Source organism: Dreissena polymorpha, chromosome 6, assembly GCF_020536995.1.
Source record: "Dreissena polymorpha isolate Duluth1 chromosome 6, UMN_Dpol_1.0, whole genome shotgun sequence".
NCBI classification, from domain to species: domain Eukaryota; kingdom Metazoa; phylum Mollusca; class Bivalvia; order Myida; family Dreissenidae; genus Dreissena; species Dreissena polymorpha.
Genome location: NC_068360.1, coordinates 112728718 through 112750362, shown reverse-complemented (window position 1 = coordinate 112750362; position 21645 = coordinate 112728718). Strand labels below are relative to the sequence as shown.

General features: G+C 35.8%; 2 long non-coding RNA genes across 2 annotated transcripts; both read right to left on the bottom strand.

Annotated features, from left to right (window-relative positions):
• Positions 1-1295: 1295 nt before the first annotated feature.
• LOC127835379 (uncharacterized) lies at positions 1296-4595 on the bottom strand. Its single transcript, XR_008028500.1, has 4 exons — positions 4157-4595; positions 3600-3835; positions 3054-3283; positions 1296-2646 (listed from the first exon to the last, which is right to left on the bottom strand). It is a non-coding gene; the product is annotated as an uncharacterized LOC127835379 (long non-coding RNA).
• A 2722-nt stretch (positions 4596-7317) lies between these two features.
• On the bottom strand, positions 7318-14726 carry LOC127835380 (uncharacterized). Its single transcript, XR_008028502.1, has 4 exons — positions 14645-14726; positions 10807-10890; positions 8153-8237; positions 7318-7643 (listed from the first exon to the last, which is right to left on the bottom strand). It is a non-coding gene; the product is annotated as an uncharacterized LOC127835380 (long non-coding RNA).
• Between the last annotated feature and the right edge of the window lie 6919 nt (positions 14727-21645).

Sequence of the window (21645 nt, the reverse complement as noted above, 5' to 3'; positions counted from 1 at the left end):
TTGAAATGTCATATAAGCAATAACAAAGCATTATTACGTATGTATTATGTCACGTGTGCATGTAAAATAATTGAGAATTTTGGTACCCAATTCGTGCAACTTTACGAAATCCCCGTTAAAAATCGCGTTTCTGTGTGTGTCAGAAACAAGTGAAAACCATTTTGCTATTATTTTAATAAAGACGTATCGATAAATGCTATTGTAAAAGAGTTATTATTACTATAGTTAACCAATAAATGCGGTAACTTCGGGGAAGTCGGTACCTGCGCGAGCGTCTGATATTGGTAGCCTTATTAATTTATTTTTAGCCTGACCGTATTCCATTTCGTACAACGCTAATTTTATATCAGACAATGTCCAAACTTACTGTGTTTTGTTATGCGCTTTAACTTATAGTGATTGATAAATGTTCCATAAGCAATGTTTAATATGATTAATATCACTTTTATACGCAATAACATGTGGAATTGAGGTACCCACCCGGCGTCAGAAAGCGCGTGAAACTTCACCGAATTCCCAGTTATAAAGCGCTATTTCGTGTCAAATACACGGGTAGGGGGGAATGTTTCGGTAATAATTTTGTTAATAATACGGGTAAATACCGGTGAAGTGTTAATTTATTGCAAATACCACCATTATACGTAATAACGGGTTCGATTTCGGTAAGCGCGCAAGCGTTTGAGAGCGTGTTTCATGTACCGATTTACTCGTTATAAATAGCTGATGTTCTCTTTAATCGTATATTGTTTGCATTTGCAGAATAACTAAATAGCATCAACCCCTTTACAAGTGTAATATGGTGTTAAACAAGTCCATAAAATCATCCAGAATATCGCGTAAATCTATATGCAGTCTATAGGCAAAGAAGCCATTTTGGTGTTAGCTTGTCTAGGTTTTCTTCCCGCTGAGCCACGTGATTAAGTGGGCGGAGCTATCACTGATGAGGCGTCATGTCAATTATATTGAATAATTTCATGTGAATTTGCGCTAAATCAAAGTTGTATTAGTTGTTTTTGATATGTAAAAACTTGTTCACCCCTGTCTCTTTGTTTATTAAATAAACAAAAAATGTTTATTAAATAAACAAACAACCAAATGCAAAGCAAAGATGCCTTTTTATTACATAAGATACGTGTTACTATGCATAAAAAAATTTATAAGCATGTTTATTATATATGAACTCATGGTCAACTGTTTCTTTTTAAATTTCAAAGAAGCAACCACGGACCTATGCAATCAAAGTATATGTCACTGAAGTAACACATGCTTATAAAATCATATTCACATTCTATAATTCTTATATTAACCTTTTTGACTGTCATTTTCCAAACCCGTTTTGAATATTAGATCTATAAAAATTCTTTGAAAATAAGAGTATTACAATCCATAACAGGTTTATGCTGTATAATTACTGTGTTACTCAGATATGTTATTGCTATTAGATTTCTTAAATTAATTTGTATGTAAGTATTATAAATGGAAAAAAATGTCTCTGTCCAACTTTTGACTTCCACCAGAATTTGAACCAGGATCTTTCACTGTGAGAGTAAACGTGTTACCATTACACTATGGAAGTTGTGTTGTTGAACAGAAGACATAACTTTAAATAAAATTCTCCTCTGCTTTTACAAGGGCTTGGAACCTTCTGTTAAAAATAATGTAAAACATCATTTTTTATCAGGCAGCTTCAAAGTTTAGTGTTTTTTGTCATTGCTCTCACTGTCACTGATAATGGTACATACACAAAATAAAAACTGTCACTATCAGTACTTCACAAAAAATAAACTGTCACTTTCAGTTTTGATCACACAATACACTGCCACTTTCAGTTTTGATCACACAATACACTGTCACTTTCAGTTTTGATCACACAATACACTGTCACTTTCAGTTTTGATTACACAATACACTGTCACTTTCAGTTTTGAACACACACTAAACTGTCACTATCAGTATTTGACACACAATAAACTGTCACTATCAGTAATCAACAATAAATGCACTGTCGTTTTCAGTTTTGCACAAACAAAAAAGTATTTTGCACATATGTGAAAAGAATAATCAATATTTCACAAACACAAACATCGTCACTCATCTTTCTTCCTCCCATAGCCCCTATCCATGAGTAGCTCTTTCCAATCCTCAAAAGATGTTGTGGCAGTGGTTGAACAGTACCAGTTACCAAAGTACTGCCTATGGATGGCACTGGTACGTTCCAGTCCACACTTCTTACACATAATTTTATCTGATTTTTTTTGTGTCTTTTCTGGTATGGACACCCAACTGCTCTTGTTTTATCTTCCGCTTCCTATACTGCTGAGTAGTATAGGACACATCCATAGCGAAGCAAGAGGAGGCCAAAGGTACACTACAACTTGGTGTAACCATTATTACCAAAGGTTGGGGCATTGGGGGGATCGATGGTGTTGGTACATGTAGCAGCAGACACCGTAGGGACTGGCGTGTCAAGATGGTGGCGCTGTTTGATGCTGGCTGTCCCTGCTGTGTTGACTGGGCACTGGAAGACATGGGCGTCTGTTTGCCCAGAAGGCAGTTGCTGGGGTTGGGTTCGCGGAGGAAGTAGACTGTAGGTGGCTGTCTGTGGAGGCTGTTCACACCCTGGTTAAGAACCAGCCTATCCAGAGCCTTAACGCCTGATAAAGAGAAAGTTTTAAATGATAAACTTAAACAATGAAAACTTTGGAAAAAAAATACTTGTTGCAACTTGCAGGATTCATTAATGTAGACTATTTCTTTACAATTTTTTTTCATAAATTGAAACAAAAATTGTAACACTGAAATTTTTTTGTAAAATTAAATAACAAAAGCAGCAAATTTATTCATTTCAAAATAAGTATTATCTGTTCATTAGCATATAATCAGGCAATTTGCAAATCATCATAAAATCCTAAAATATTTGTACATCTGAAATGATTAAGTTCTTATAAAATAGTTGTACACCTGAAATAATACAGTTCTTATAAAATATCTGTACAGCTGCAATTATTAAAATCTTATAAATATTTGTACAGCTGAAATGATCAAGTTCTTACCATTGTATGAAAGTTCCCTGGCCTAGTTGAGGCAGCTGGAGTTTAGTTTCCATGGCAACTCTGGAATTTCCATGGATCAAATTCCGTATGTTTTCATACGCCTTTGACACCATGGAAATTCGCTGTTTGTTTTGAAGGGGAAAACACTCAAAAGACGGATAATGGTTGCCTCCCTGTATCGGTTGCAGTCCCGGAAACTTGCTGCTCCAGTGTTGGGTCCAAGTAAACATCTGCAAGAATAATGAATTGTGTTTAAAATTATTCATTGCATAACCCTATACATTTTGCATTTAATATGCATTTAAACATTTGTATCTGATGTTATTTTGTGCACACTTATATGAAGCATGCACAAATACAAGTAAATGGTTAATTCTTTTGATTTGTATGCTTTGCATTTATATTTCATTGCTCACATAAATACTGTTTTAACCAAGTGATTTAAGTGATACATGGGCATACTAATAATTGAATGTGTACACTATGAACTGTTAATTGTTCACAGGTATGATGCCTATTCCTTTGACATAACTGTTTTTTTCTCACTTTTGGGTGGCTTCGATGCCTGGAGCAACTTTTCTCTTCGTGGCTCGAAACCTGCCTTTCAGGTGGGAGGGAAAGCGTTCTGGGAAGACTGTCGGCCGTTTGTCGGCCTCCCACAGCTCAACAACCTCGTCAACCTGGCTGTTGGTCAGTGCTCCGCAGTCACGGATGTACACGAAGAACTAAGCCATGGCCACAACCTTGTCATATCAAGGGATGTCATCTGGTCCAACAGTATCCTGAAAGCCAACAAAAAATATAATAACATCAGTACACAGTAGTGAAATCATTACTCAAGTGACAATGAAAAAGTGTATGAAGTCTTAACTTATGATTAAAGATTGAATAAATCTTATGGTTTTAATATGAAAATAGACACATGCTCAAGTACATTCCTAGGAAATGCCATTACTGGGCTGTCTTTCTTTTAATTCAGACAAGATTGACTTTCACTATCAAAAGTAATAATTGAATGCAAAGGTGGATAACATGTCTCTAGTGAAAATAAATGCTATTTTATGTTACACTAAATTACAAGATCATACTTAAACAAAGCTTACAGTATCGCAAGCAGGTGCGCTGTGTCTGATAGACTTTGCAGAGGGCTCTTTTTGCACACTTGTTGCAGTCGGTTGAGGGTGTTCAGCAGGCCCAGACCAGGTTGCTTGGTAGCCTTCTCATGCATCTCAAGGTATTCTGCCTCTGTTGGCAAATGAAGTATGGGTCTAGAAGAACGCTCAGTTACTGTTGTCGCAGTAATAGTGGATGCATCAGTAGCTCAAGTAACCAAGGTCGTTGTTTCTTCCAACACCACAGCAGCATTACCAACAGTGGCAGTCAAGCCCTCAGTGGAGACAGTGAGGTCTTCCACACTGTCAATGGAGTCAGTAAGGACTTCATCCTCCTGAACAGGATCTTCCTCAGCCTTGGTCTCAATAGCTTGTTTATAATCCTTGAGAATCTGGCCTGTCTGGTTGTACAGGTACTCTTTACCGATAAATTCATCTAAAATGTGAGCATATATTTATGAATAATATAGATGAATTTAACAAAATGTCTCACAGTGCCTATGAAAAACAAATCTGAAATCGTCACCTTTAAATAAAACAATTATTCCTGAATAGAATGAAAGCATTTCTATTTGAAATATAATAAACAGATAAATTTAATTCAGGATGATCAATATAAGACTGAAAACAAGAAACGGTAGGAGACTGGTGATGCTCTCCAAAGGTTTTTTTGTCACAATATTGCACTATATATTCCGATAAAAGGAAACATCTTGAGGGCACAGTAGTCGGGGGGACAAGAATTTTTTTGTAGAAAATTTCAAAGGGCCATAACTCTGTGAAAAATCATCCGACCAGAACCCGCTGATAATATGCACATCTCCTCTTGGTAGTGAAGCATCCCATAAAGTTTCATTGACCGGTCATTAGTTGCTGAGAAATAGCCCGGACAAGAATTGCACTATATGTACAGTTAAAGTAAAATTTCAAAGGGCCATTACTCTGTGAAAAATCATCCGACCAGAACCGGCTGATAATATGCACATCTCCTCTTGGTAGTGAAGCTTTCCATAAAGTTTCATTGAATTCTTGTCATTAATTGCTGAGAAATAGCCCGGACAAAAATTGTGCACGGACGGACGGACACACGGGCGGACAGACGAAGCGGCGACTATATGCTCCCCCCACAATTTTTGGGGGGAGCATAATAAATGATAAAGAACAGGCAATGATTATATACATAAATACTCAAGAGCATAATGTATACGAATGCAGCAAACAGCACAATTTTTACAATTTACTATGCCTGTATAAAGTTAGATATATATATAAATAACAGTGTACAATTTTCATTCATTTAAAGGCACGTTTATTGTTTTGTACCCACATAATTTAAACAAATATAGCATTTAATACATAATCAACCCAACCATAACCACCAATACCATCATGATCATGTTTATCTCAAACATTTACCACTTCAAGAATCTTCCTAATAATTCTGTATCAGCTATACAAAATGTACAAAAGTATAATCTGGGTTGAGTAATGGGTTGAGTATTTTTTTCAATAAATGTATGTTACTGTTAATGTTAAAGTACCTGTGTACTTTCTGGGTTCATGGTACGCAGGACAGATTTTTTCGCCTAGCACCTCCATTCAAAGTGTGTTAGCTTTGTTGGAGCAAGCCACTGTAACATTGAGTGTCCCTGCCGCTGTTGTTGCTTCCACAGCCCGGTCCTCGTTCCACCTAAACAGGCCATCCAGAAGGTATGCTTAAAAAAGCCCTGGATTTGCTAAGGTTCCTGAAAAAAGGAAAAGCCCTTAAATATATTTTAAACCAGAATATTGTAATAACTTAAGAATTCTTTATAGTCAGCTAGACAAGTTTTTATCAAGATTGTACATTGGCTTACTAACAATAATAACCTGATTCAGAAATATACAAGTTTGCTTTGTTTCTTGTATCAATGAAAAGTATGTATGATTTCTTACCACAATTGGTACTTAATTTTAAATAGAAATATGTACTTTAAAATGTTGTTCATATGCTGACTGTACAATATAACAAATATAATGCAACTTGACAAGAATAAAATGTTGCTATTTTTTTACCTGGAATAAACCTGTTAAGGTGCAGGTGAAAACATTCGAAGGATGTGGATCCCCTGGCACATCTGAAGACTGGCAGGTCCACTCCCCCTTTCTTCATGGTGCCTGTTTGGGTGTACAAGGCCACACCAGCAGTTGGGTGGTCTCCTCCACACCTCGAGTGCTTTGACGGCAGTGCAAAGCCATCTCTGATCATAACCCGCACATTATGTCATGGTCCGTATTGCAGTCAATAAGCTGTTGTTTAAGCTCCCCAGCCTTTGCCTTATTCACAACATCCAGGTCTTTTTATATCCCACAGAAACAAGGCGTTCGACAGTAAGCCCATGAAGGTGGCAAACAAACTGGCGGTATTCTGTAGTAAACCAAGTAGATATTCGCCGCATGAAGTGCCAGACATCTAACCAGATGTGTGTCTTCCAGCCTGCTTTGGTGAGAGCCTGTCTAAGTTGTGTGGTTCCATAACAATCGCGGTCAACATACACAATTGTTGGCGGTGGCATTTCTGCATCGGTGTACCTCTTAATGATGCCACCTAGCATGGAGTCGATGCCATGTCCCTCTCCAGTTGTCAGCACTGACACTTGGCCATGTTTGTTGCCAAAATTTCGTGCACCAATGCGCTGTCCCGTCAGCCTTACCAGCCAGCTTTTTAGTGACCTTCTTTGTAGAGTCAATTTTTAGCATCTCGCCAAAGACCAAGGTGATGCTGGCCTTCTCACGGAGAAGTACATCCTGTGAGTATACCTGCATCAGCCATCTGTGCTTAGAAACTGGTGCAATTGTAGGTGGTTTCTCATAAGTCCAGACTTCATAGCGCCAGAGAACCCTTTGCAGTCATTCAGGTAGTGGAGCTGCTTCTTGAGATGGGCCTCTGAATGCTGCTCCTCGAGTTTTTTCTGGATTTGGCTGCTGCTGTTTCCCAGTCCTCTGTTGCATAGAGGCAGAATCACCTGTATGTCACATGCCAACATTGCTGTGAGTATGCAGGGGAACTGAACTCTGTGGCCAACATCCAGCTGTGACAATATGTCATGGCTCCAGCTAATGACCTTCCTTTTGCAGTCTGTGCATTGGAGGTATTCAGAGGCCATGTTACATCCACTACTTGTCGCATCTTCTTATGGATTCCAGTAGAAATCAGCTCGCTCTTGTTGCAGTCGGCATGTGGACAAACGAGCTTCAGCCTCCACATCTTACGAGGAATCCAGAGGAACAGGGGGCGCGCAAAGTAGCGGTCCACACCGGGTTTCATGTTGACCCCAAATGTGGCTGAGGAGGATGCCACCAAAGTCTAGGATGGAGCCGTTAAGCTGAACACCTCCTTTCTTGGTCCAACTGAAGAATGCCTTTGCGATCTACTGGTGATCAGCCTTAGGCAGAGACTTCTTCCAGCCACCAGTAATGCAAACATTCGTCTCTTGTTCTGAAAATATAAAGTATGACAATATGTTTTTTTTCAAAAGATATATGAATGTGACTTTTAATTTGAAAACAACAACAATTTTGGAAAAGACCAGATAATATTGCTGTACATATATAATATAGAAAATACTATTGAAGTAAATTAGGCGATTAAATAATCTAGGGCTAAATAATGGTTCTTGTTACTTGATTAAAGTATAGCTAACCTCCAATGTTTTATTCAAGTTCACTTAAAATTGCATATAATCTGTCTGAACACAGACATCAAAAACAACTAGAATGGCAAATTCAAAATAATTCAAACCTAAAAACTCCACTATGAATTTAAAACTGAAAAAAATAAATTGTAATATAGGTATTGTTGCATCTTTAAAAAGCATAATGATGACACTGACTTATAGGTGAGAAGTAAAATTAAACTATTTGATAAATTGGCAAGCTGAAATGTTATTTAATAAATTGAAGTTCTTCTGTAATAAGTTACATCAATTTCATTTGCAGCACTAATACCTTGGTCAGGTGATGTTGCTGGTGTTATTGATGTCTGCTGTCTGGGTACTGCAACTTTTGCCGCAACAGCAACCAGTCTTTGCTCCTGAAATAAAAACAAATATCATCATAACCATAGATACAGCTATTTTGTACTACAAACTTGAACAAACGCTGTTTGTAAAACATGCATGCCCCCCATATGGGCTGTCCGTTGTAGTGGCAGCCATTGTGTGAATACGATTTTTGTCACTGTGACCTTGACCTTTGACCTAGCGACCTGAAAATCAATAGGGGTCATCTGCTAGTCACGATCAATGTACCTATGAAGTGTCATGATCGTAGGCAAAACCGTTCTTGAGTTATCATCCGAAAATCATTTTACTATTTTGGGTCACCGTGACCTTGACCTTGTGACCTCAAAATCAATAGGGGTCATCTGCAAGTCATGATCAATCTACCTATGAAGTTTCATGATCCTAGGCGTATGTGTTCTTGAGTTATCATCCGAAAACCATTTTACTATTTCGGGTCACCGTGACCTTGACCTTTGACCTAGTGACCTCAAAATCAATAGGGGTCATCTGCGAGTCATGATCAATCTACCTATGAAGTTTCATGATCCTAGGCGTATGCCATCTTGAGTTATCATCTGGAAACCATTTTACTATTTCGGGTCACCGTGACCTTGACCTTTGACCTAGTGACCTCAAAATCAATAGGGGTCATCTGCAAGTCATGATCAATCTACCCATGAAGTTTCATGATCCTAGGCGTATGCGTTCTTGGGTTATTATTCAAAAACCATTTTACTATTTCTGGTCACCGTGACCTTGACCTTTGACCTAGTGACCTCAAAATCAATAGGGGTCATCTGCAAGTAATGATCAATGTACCTATGAAGTTTCATGATCCTAGGCCCAAGCGTTCTTGAGTTATCGTCTGACAACCACCTGGTGGACGGACCGACCGACCGACCGACAGACCGACATGAGCAAAGCAATATACCCCCTCTTCTTCGAAGGGGGGCATAAAAAGAGATGTGTTTGTCAGAAACACGATGCCCCCTATTGCGCCGCTTTGAAATAAAATTTCAATATATCATTTGGCAGGTAAAGAAATTATCTCCCTTTTAAGCTTTAAGCTACTTCCCTTGAATTGTATTTTTGACTCTATTTTATAAAAAAATGTCACCCTTGGCGTTGGGTGTGAAATTTGGGATTTTTACCTTAAGGGGGCAGTCTACAGTTGTTCTTGAAAGTTCATCAACAGCTTGAAAAAAAGCACCAAACAATGCAGAAAATGCTCTTTAAATTCATATCTGGGATAAAAAAAGACCTTTTCAGGGGTCTCGGAAATTGCACGTAAAAACACCATTTTTAGATAAGCCCGGCAAGTGCATTTATCTTTCCGGGTAACAATACGCACACAGTCGACAACATGCTTTGCAGTTTGCACTATCACAGCAAATGCTTTCAAACTGAGCCAAACAAAATGGGTCATTACCATTGAACTTTTTTGCACTGCTAACTTATTTAAACTCACCATTAAAATTTGTCAAATGCCGGCTGCTTCAATAAGGAAGTACATGTGTTTACTTCTCACTCAGCATGTTGTTGTTGTTGACTAAAATTCAGGTCACTTAGTTTCGAATTAGTGAAAACATGTGAAATTACTAGAATATTGACCATTTATACTTACATTTCAGCTCCCGGAGTCAAAAATCAATCTGTTTTAGGCCATACACCTTAAATTCAGGAAATTGACCAGGGCCAATGCGCAAATAGAGCTAAAAAACTGTAGACTGCCACCTTTTGACTTTAGACCTTGAAGGATGACCTTGACCTTGATCTTTCCCACTCAAAATGTGCAGCTTCATGAGATACACATGCATGCCAAATATCAAGTTGCTATCTTCAATATTCAAAAAGTTATGATCAAAGTTTAACGAAGAGCAAAGTTTTAGGAAAGAAAAATACAATGATATTTGACCTTTTGACCTTGTAGGATGACCTTGATCTTGACTTTTCACCACTCAAAATGTGCAGCTTCATGAGATACACATGCATGCCAAATATCAAGTTACTATCTTCAATATTCAAAAAGTTATGACAAAACTTTAACGAAGGGTAAAGTACCTTTGACCTTGAAGGATGACCTTGACGTTGACTTTTCACCCCTCAAAATGTGCAGCTCTATGAGATACACATGCATGCCAAATATGAAGTTGCTATCTTCAATATTGCAAAAGTTATCAAACTTTAACCAAGGTTAAAGTTTTGGGACAGAATGACAGACAGGCCAAAAACAATATACCCCTCTTCTTCAAAGAAGGGGGCGTAAAAAACACACTAACATGGAAACATGTGTGAAGTTTCTATTGAATATCTGTAGCAGAGACAGTGATATGGAGAGATTACACATTTTTCTTAACCAGAGCATTAACTTACGCAAACAAATGTGAGAGTAGTATAGCTGAGATTATTCAGTGAATAAACAAGCTAAAAAACATCCTAATATATGCAACCTACGATTAAAATGTCTTTAAACGGTTCAAAATTAAAGGTCTTATACATGTAGTATCTAGTGAAAAGCAGCACAATAAAGCATTTTTACTATAGAATAGGATTAACATATATAATCGCAAATGGACTTGTATGCATAGATAGGCTTACCTTGAATAATGTCTCGGACTGTGGATGATGGGGCAACACGAGAAACACAAACACATCCAGACTGAGTGAGGTTCACAGAAGGAACTGGATTGACAAAATGCAGTTAAACAAGGGCTGTTTGTAAAACATGCATGCCCCCCATATAGGCTGTCAGTTGTAGTGGCACTGTGACCTTGACCTAGTGACCTGAAAATCAATAAGGGTCGAGTGCCAGTCATGATCAATGTACCTATGAAGTTTCATGATCCTATGCCTAAGCATTCTTGAGTTGTCATCCGGAAACCATTTTACTGTTTCGAGTCACTGTGACCTTGACCTTTGACCTAGTGACATGAAAATCAATAGGGGTCATTTGCCAGTCATGATCAATGTACCTTTGAAGTTTCATGATCCTAGGCCTAAGCATTCTCGAGTGATCATTCGGACACCATTTTACTATTTCGAGTCACTGTGACCTTGACCTTTGACCTAGTGACCTGAAAATCAATAGAAGTCATCTTCCAGTCATGATCAATGTACCTATGAATTTTCATGATCCTAGGCCTAAGCGTTCTTGAGTTATCATCCGGAAACCATCTGGTTGACGGACCGACATGTGCAAAACAATATACTCCCTCTTTTTCGAAGGGGGGCATAAAAATCATCTCAAATATTGATTTGCATTCATTTTGGCTTGAAATGTTCAGTGTAAGAGCTCATTTTATTTGTTAACTTGCAGATAATGAACTTTTGGAACAAAATTGAAGGAATTTTCCTTCCTGTTGGGAATTTTTTAGACAGCGATCGGGAATTTTGTAGTTTTTCTCCAATTGGGAAAGTACCTTTTACGGCTACTTTATAAAGAAGGGAGAAAATTGCTGCAGAACAGCCTGCGAATAACTTGCAGTCTTTCAGGTTTAATGCTGTTTGCTGCTCATCAGTATCTATGGGTTGGAAATGAAGCCTCGATTTGAATCTAGTAAGAAAGCTCTTTCATTAAATTTACCTTTCTGAGGGACTACAATTGCATCAAAAAATGTATCTAAGTGGCAAAGGGTTAATTGAAAGCCTTAGTTATGGTCCATAGTCTGTGACGACATTAAAGATCCTGAAGACATCTGTAAAGTTTCAAATGAGTATCTGCATTCTGCAGTAGTTACAGAGAGAAGTATGAATGCAAACTTAAACCTGAATTTAACAAACACACAAACCTTAACCTTATTTTTTTAAGAATAAGGGAACATAATCATTCAGACTGGTAAACAAATATTGATCTTTATTTCATTTCAATATCTTTCAATAGTTTCGATTTTACCAATATTATTGAATATTGAAACAATAGGTGCAAACTGGAGGTGCTTAGTGTTGTTTTAGATTTCTTCTGACAAAACAATGTTAAATGAAGTTTCATGATCCTAGGCGTAAGCATTCTTGAGTTATCATTAGGAAACAATTTTACTATTTCGAGTCACTGTGACCTTGACCTTTGACCTAGTGACCTGAAAATCAATACGGGTCATCTGCCGGTCATTATCAATGTACCTATAAAGTTTCATGATCCTCGGCGTAACCATTCTTGAGTTATCATCCCGAAACAATTTTACCATTTTGAGTCACTGTGACATTGACCTTTGACATAAAAAACTGCAAACCAATAGCGGTCATCTGCCAGTCATGATCAATGTACCTATGAAGTTTCATGATCCTATGCCTAAGCATTCTTGAGTTGTCATCCGGAAACCATTTTACTGTTTCGAGTCACTGTGACCTTGACCTTTGACCTAGTGACATGAAAATCAATAGGGGTCATTTGCCAGTCATGATCAATGTACCTTTGAAGTTTCATGATCCTAGGCCTAAGCATTCTCGAGTGATCATTCGGACACCATTTTACTATTTCGAGTCACTGTGACCTTGACCTTTGACCTAGTGACCTGAAAATCAATAGAAGTCATCTTCCAGTCATGATCAATGTACCTATGAATTTTCATGATCCTAGGCCTAAGCGTTCTTGAGTTATCATCCGGAAACCATCTGGTTGACGGACCGACATGTGCAAAACAATATACTCCCTCTTTTTCGAAGGGGGGCATAAAAATCATCTCAAATATTGATTTGCATTCATTTTGGCTTGAAATGTTCAGTGTAAGAGCTCATTTTATTTGTTAACTTGCAGATAATGAACTTTTGGAACAAAATTGAAGGAATTTTCCTTCCTGTTGGGAATTTTTTAGACAGCGATCGGGAATTTTGTAGTTTTTCTCCAATTGGGAAAGTACCTTTTACGGCTACTTTATAAAGAAGGGAGAAAATTGCTGCAGAACAGCCTGCGAATAACTTGCAGTCTTTCAGGTTTAATGCTGTTTGCTGCTCATCAGTATCTATGGGTTGGAAATGAAGCCTCGATTTGAATCTAGTAAGAAAGCTCTTTCATTAAATTTACCTTTCTGAGGGACTACAATTGCATCAAAAAATGTATCTAAGTGGCAAAGGGTTAATTGAAAGCCTTAGTTATGGTCCATAGTCTGTGACGACATTAAAGATCCTGAAGACATCTGTAAAGTTTCAAATGAGTATCTGCATTCTGCAGTAGTTACAGAGAGAAGTATGAATGCAAACTTAAACCTGAATTTAACAAACACACAAACCTTAACCTTATTTTTTTAAGAATAAGGGAACATAATCATTCAGACTGGTAAACAAATATTGATCTTTATTTCATTTCAATATCTTTCAATAGTTTCGATTTTACCAATATTATTGAATATTGAAACAATAGGTGCAAACTGGAGGTGCTTAGTGTTGTTTTAGATTTCTTCTGACAAAACAATGTTAAATGAAGTTTCATGATCCTAGGCGTAAGCATTCTTGAGTTATCATTAGGAAACAATTTTACTATTTCGAGTCACTGTGACCTTGACCTTTGACCTAGTGACCTGAAAATCAATACGGGTCATCTGCCGGTCATTATCAATGTACCTATAAAGTTTCATGATCCTCGGCGTAACCATTCTTGAGTTATCATCCCGAAACAATTTTACCATTTTGAGTCACTGTGACATTGACCTTTGACATAAAAAACTGCAAACCAATAGCGGTCATCTGCCAGTCATGATCAATGTACCTATTAAGTTTCATGATCCTATGCCTAAGCGTTCTTGAGTTATCATCCGGAAACCATCTGGTGGATGGACCGACAGACGGACCGACCGACCGACCAACATGTGTAAAACAATATACCCCCTCTTCTTCGAATGGGGGCATAATGACGGACAGTTCTACTGTAGAGTACACAACTATTAATGATGAACAAACACACAGGAATGATTTAAAAAGAGTTATATCCTTTAATTAATCCAATACAGTTAAAGTTGTCAGCAGTGGTATAAACAGGTTTTAAATAATCAAGTATGTGACGATGAACAATATTCAAACATCTCCAATAAATTTAATGCACTAAAATACCTTGTTCTATACTTGAACTTTTAGTCTGTGACTGTGGAGCCTGCAGATATGTTGATGATGACTGCCAATCATCCGTGTCAACACTGTCAGTAGGGGCACCTACAATAATCAGTGAAAACATTTTTACTGTTAAAATACTGTTTATGAAGTCAATCTTTATATATTAAATACATGTACTATTATATGGTACATAATACAGCAAACTCACAAGTTTGCTGTTCCTGGAAATTAATCACAACCAAATGTTTCATGTTTGCTTATGAGCATAAAGTTGAAAAGAGTTTGTTGTCTATTTATTCTTTTAATCCAGGGGGCTTTTGACATATACAGTATTATTATCATTGTTGTCTGCAATAGTACTATGACCTAACAAATTATGAAAGCACTTTAATACCTTTTTCTGTATTTTGACTGTCAGTCTGTGACGGTGGCACCTGCAGGGGAATTACAGGCTGTAAAGCAACAGCGTCTAATCTGCCAGTGGAAATGCCTACAAATGATTACACCGAATACATAACTGTCGACTTAAACATTATAACTGAACAGATTCAGACAAATTCAAATCCGGCTCGGTAAATCAGCTGTACAGTAACTATGAAATACTTCTAGGTTCAAATTGTTTGTATATCATGTGTATAAATTTTAGCATTTCATTGACATAACACATTAAACATAAACTTTAAACCGCTGTACAAAACACGCATTTTATTTTAGACATAACAAACAGGAAAATGCTTATTGCTATAATAATAAATGGTTAGTAGTACCAATTTGTAGCAATTACACTAAAAGGTCAACCGCATAAGGGTGTGAAAATCATGAGCTACTGCTTAGAACTACCATTGATTATTTTCCTTCTTTAGAAAAGAAAAACTAGCTGTGTTAACATTTTTTATAATTTGTTGAACTACATACCATAATCACGGATTAATCCTAGTTTCAACAATGTTATTTTTACACTCAGCACCAAATGTGTTTATAATAGTTGTTAAGCAGTAACAATTTAATTTTTTTTAATAAATTTTACAATAAAGCGCAATTCTAGTTAGAGACCACATATCTTTTCTGATAAAAAAGCAATAGTGACCATGCAAAGTGTTAATACAAAAGCTTTTTTTGTCCAATTCTAGTAACCACATTAAAATTCACACAACAGATAATGTTGATTTTAAGAAGAACAAAAAGGAGACACAATACTATGTACATGATTAAGCAGAATTAAAAGATGAGTGTAAAGTAAAGTACTGCAGTGAAATATTAAACACAGGAAAGAGACTACAAGAAACAAATAAGACTTTTAATAAACTATATTTGAGCAATTCAAATTTTGAAAATGTTCCTCGTTATCTTTTGATGCCAATTTAAAATTTTAACCAATATAAGTCAATGAGAATGAGAATGTAAAGAGATGTTACAAGAAGCAACAAATGTATATGGGGAGGATAAGATACTAGCTAGTGGGTAAAAGCTACAGTCAACCATATATGTACCACACAGTCACCCATATATGTACCACACAGTCACCCATATATGTACCACACAGTCACCCATATACTAAAGGGCCCCAAAAAAAATCAGTATTTTTCATTCCCCAATGCCAGAAAATTGTGTCTTTTTCCCCGAAAAAAAGGCTGTGGCCCTTTCCCCAAAGTTGGTGTTATGGCCCTGACTAACCACAAATACTTACTTTAGATCATGTTGCTACTTTTAAACAAAACATAATTAAGTCAATAAATTACAAAACAATATTAGGCTAAAATTAATCAACTACAATACCGTTGAAAGAATCACATCTGTGCTTTTATTACTTAACACATATTTTTTTTTAAGTACATGTACATTGCCTTATCTGAAACATGGCACTTACTAGGTAAAGAAACTTCAGCGTACAGTTTATATAGTATTGACAGACAATGTTGCGCCAGTCAAAAATTAAAAAAAGCGACATTTTAAGTTATTGTAGCCAGAACTAGGCACTTACAATATATAATTATATCCATATAAATATCCAAATTATTATTAAGACTCTCTACTGCAACTCCAATATATCGCGTTTGAAGGGGTCCAAAGATCGCGACCGCGATATATCCAGTGCGTGATATAAGTCCAGAAAGATCTCAATAAATAGAGAGCATATAATGTGTCAAATTTCACCATTGTTTACAGTTCATTTACGGCGCCGCTATATATTACTGTCGTAATAATTGCAAATTAATTATAACATGCGCAATTTGAACTGGAAAAAATAATATCGTAATATGTTTTGATTATTGTGATAATTGTTATGTCATTATTTATTTTTATTTTCAGGTACGATCTAAAATCAACTGAATGAAAAGTATAAGCGTAAAATACGTATGAAGACGTATGCAGTGTACGTGTGCTAACGTTCCAATCTACCCTTACAGATGGTCCACAAGACAAAGGAAACAAACCACTATAATTTAAAATTGTTTTTATTTTATATTTACAGAAGCAACGAGATTCATCACAAGAAGAATGCGCAGTTCTTACAAAAATATGGCGGACATGACATTTGTTGAATTGTTAATAAAGAATATGTACTGTTTACTGTGAACATTTACCGTGCTCTACAATAGCCATCATATTTATCTTTTGACGATTTAAAAACCCAAAAATTATAAAGCGTTGCAACGCGAAACGAATTAAAGGGGCCTTTTCACGTTTGGGTAAATTGACAAAATTGAAAAAAGGTTGTGTTAGATTCGCAAATTTTCTTTTAGTTATGAAATTTGTGAGGACACAGTAATACTCAACATTTACCATGCTCTAAAATAACAATTATATGCATATGTTGACATTTTAAACCCGAAAATAATATAGCGTTGCAACACAAAACGAATGAATAATTTGGAAAGTTCTGTTGTTGTCGTTATATTTTATGAAACTACAAGGATTGCGTATATATAGTATATATTGCGTGTATTGAATAACAAAATGTTTACTCCTGATGAAGGTCTAAATTGACCGAAACGTTGAGTGAATAGATTTTTTTAAAAACAAAGAAGTTGTTTCTCTGTTTTATATAATTATTTATTGTATATATAGTATAAAATACATCTAGCATTGTATCTGGAAGGATGGCCGAGAGGTCTAATTGGTAGACTTTTTACTCCATGACTCCAGGGGTCAGTGGTTGAGTCCTGCTAAGGGTTACCTTTTTTTCTTTTATTTAATTTTATTCTAGATTTTTTACTGGAGCTTTTTATATCCAATGTTTACATTTATCAATATAAAGCATTTAATGACAAACTTCAAAATATGCCAAAATCTGTTAAGGCCCCTTTAATAATTTGGAGAGTTCTGTTGGTGTCGTTACATTTTGTGAAACTATGAGGATTGGTTATATGAAGTATAAAATTCACCTGCAATTTGTATCCGGAAGGATGGCTGAGTGGTCTAAGAGGGAGACTTTTTTATTACGGGACTCCAGGGGTCAGTGGTTCGAGCCCTTGTGATATTACCTCAATCTGACTGTGTATGAATGCATGTAACCATTATATATATGCATAATCACAATATATAAATACATAATTTGAATATATACAGATAAAGCATTAATATATAAAGATATAATTCTCTTATATATAGATAAAATGTAAAAATATACAGATACGAATGTATTATACACAGATAATCTTCCATTGTATAAAGGCATTACTTCTTTATATGAAGGTAAAATATCTTTATATGAACATAAATCATTATGTAATAATCATAACGAAAATTTTCTCATTATATATTGGCATAACTTGTTTATATAAAGGCAAAATACCTTAATATAAACATAAATCGTAATTATATAAACACATATCGTCTTTATATGCAGATAAAATTTGAAAAATACGTTTAAAATCTTAAATTAATTTATGTAAATATGTAATCTCAACACGTAAAGATAAATTTATAGTACAGAAAGATTTTGATGTTTTGTATGATCCTTAATAGTCGTTTTATTAAGATAATTACGTTATTACATGTACATAAATCCATGCTAAGTTAAGATGCTGATGAACATCGAAATAAATTACATTAATACAAAATTTCGTAAGCAATATATATAATCTTAATGAATTAAAGATAACATTAAATATACAAAGCTTTTATTACACGCGGGAGAAAATTTGTGTTGCATCATTTCAAAACAAGGGATATGGATTTGATACTTAAGCGACTTGGAGTGAAAGAAGGAGTTATACGGCGCTTCAGACAGGAGAAGATAGCACCGGACATCATATCATTTAATATGTCACTGTGGGACTTTAATTGCTTGGGTGTAAATGACAAAACAACTATCATGGAATTGCGTGTGGAATGTGTTTGTTACTGGAGTAATCCGTGGTAACATAATACTAATTTATGTTCATATAAAGATCTTTTGCCTTCACATAAAGAAGTAATGCCTTTATATAATGGAAGATTATATATCTATATATAAGAAAATTATATCTTTATATATTAATGCTTTATCTGTATATATTCAAATAATGTATTTATATATTGTTATTATGCATATATATAATGGTTACAGGCATTCATATAAAGATCTTTTGCTTTCATATAAAGAAGTAATGCCTTTATATAATGGAAGATTATATGTATATAATACATTTGTATCTGTATATTTTTACATTTTATCTATATATAAGAAAATTATATCTTTATATATTAATGCTTTATAAGAATATATTTGAATTATGTATTTATATATTGTGATTATGCATATATATAACGGTTACAGGCTTTCATGCACAGTCAGATTGACGTAATATCACAAGTTTTAGTATTATAAGACAGTGAAGGCGTTCCATATTTTTAAATTTTATTCTTGATTTTTTACTGGAGCTTTTTATATCCAATGTTAACATTTATCAATATAAAGCATTTAATGACAAACATCAAAACATGCCAAAATCTGTGAAAATGCCCCTTTAATTCACCAGTTATTATTTGTCATGTTTAAAAACAAGGTATAGATATTAGTTGCTAAGTGTGCAGTTATAAAACAAGAGGGCCATGATGGCCCTGTATCGCTCCACTGCTGAAAAAAGGCTGAAACAAATATTCTCTGCATGTGCAAATACTTAAATATAGGCTCTATTTAAGCACATGTACACTTTTGTGACCCCCTGGGCTGGGTCAAATTTAACCCCAGGGCATGGTTCAAACAGAAATCTCAAACCTAAATTCAAGCACTTTTCAAGGACTTTTCAAGGCCAAATTTTCATTTTCAAGGCCGAGCACCGTACGTTAGTTTCCTTTAAAAACTGCATTTTCAAACCAGATTTACATAGTAAATATCATTTTTTTTATTTGCTCAAACACATTACACTTATTCCACAATAACTCATACATGTTATTTCTAGTTATTACATAGAAATACAGGTTATCCATCCTTAACACAATGAGTGTCACATATGTACAGTACAGCCAACGCGGCTCAAACATAATCCGCGGCTACGCCACGGCCAGATTATTAGTACGCGGCCGCCGAATCGTGTGTTCACGCGGCGTATCGCCGTGGCAATCGGCATCGATACGCGCAACGACGCAGAGTCTGTATTAACCTCGCGTACTTTCGCGGAGTAAATCCGCCGCATACGTACGCGGCAGATCGAGTGAAAAGATATCCACCTACATGTACATACATGTATGTGAAGCGTAGAATTAATTACGCGCAACTGTTAATGTTTCGTTCGATTATCATTATTAAATTTGTAATCCGAAACACACTTCCGAATTTTAATGCTAACGCGACCTTTGGCAAATTCTAGCGTCAAATAAACAGTGCTAAAATATCCTTTGTTTCATAAAAAGCGCGCGAAAATTATGCAGACATGTAGAACGTCGTTTGGAAAGTTTGGGTGTATTTTGTGTTGTATAAATACATGAACATCACGTCAAGCGTAAATCGCGTGTTCAGTTGAAAAAAAGCACCGATTAGACGTTATTTCATTATCTCTATAAATAGTAACACATGCCAAAATGTATTTGATACTTAAGGAAATATCGAGAATGTTTGTGTATCGTAAATATTTACCAGCATTTGCTTTAAAACTGGAATATACAGAATTATCGGGTAATTAGTAGCGATATTAACTGTATAATATGAACAAAATAAAACGTGTTTACATACACATATTCAAACAATAGTTATAATAAGCTGATAATTAACAAAACAACAAATACGTCGTCACCGTCTTGATTATTGATGTGGCTTCAAGCTGCTAATTTTCTTAGCTTAAATATAATAGCAAAATCAACATGCAATTAATTCATAAATCAACCATATGCTGGAGCCTTGACCACTTGTATGTGCGAAAACATAATTACGTGACAGTGTTTATGTGTGAAATACATACACTACGGGCGGGAAACAAACTTAATTGGCCCGACACATTAACTATGCTTACATGTATATGCTAAGACAATCCGCGCACAATACATTTATTATGATTTTAATTATTATTATAATTGTTCTTTCAAAATTTGTTAACTACATGTAACTAAAAAAATTGAAGATTTTTTATTTCATGATGCGCATCGACTCGGCATCATGTCGCGGATCGCGGCATGCCTCGGCGGACAGATGCGAAGTTTCGCGGCGAAATGCGACTTGCCGCCGCATACTGACGCGGCTTCAACGACTGAAGCGGCATCGACTCGTTTCGCCTTGCCGCCGCGGATCGCGAAATACGTTTGTTCCGCATTGGCTGTACTGTATTTACATTTAAAAGTTATTACAAACAAACACATTGTCTCTTTCTATGCTCACATCAAACAGACTAGTTCATTACATTTGAACAGCAGTCAGTTACTATAACATTTTGTCTTTAACAGAATTGATTTCCTTTTCCAGTTCTTCCAGCTCTCTCCTCTTATTCAGTTAACCACCCTGGTTTGAAACGACACTTCCCCATCCCTGCGTTTTCACTCGCAAAAATTGATCACAATGGAGAACCTCTGACGTAGTACACATAATCTGTGACGTATACACATAACGTTTCGTACTAAATAGTGTACGAAACTTATATTTCGTATTCAACTTTTTTGCGCGAAGGAATTTATGATAAATTTTCATAATATTTCCCTTAAGAACGATTTAAGTAAAATAATTAAAGCGATGATAAAAGTAATTTTGAGCATAAATAAACATTTTCAAGGCTTTTTTACATGAAATAAGCACTTTTCAAGCACTTTTTCAAGGCCAACCTTTGTTCAAGGGCTTTTCAAGCCTTGGACTCGTTTTCAAGCACTTTTCAAGCCCTGTGCGAACCCTGCAGGGGCATAATTTGAGCAAACTTTGTAGAGGACTACTATATCTCACTACATGTACATACAAAATATGGTAGCCCTAGATCCTAGAGTTAAGGA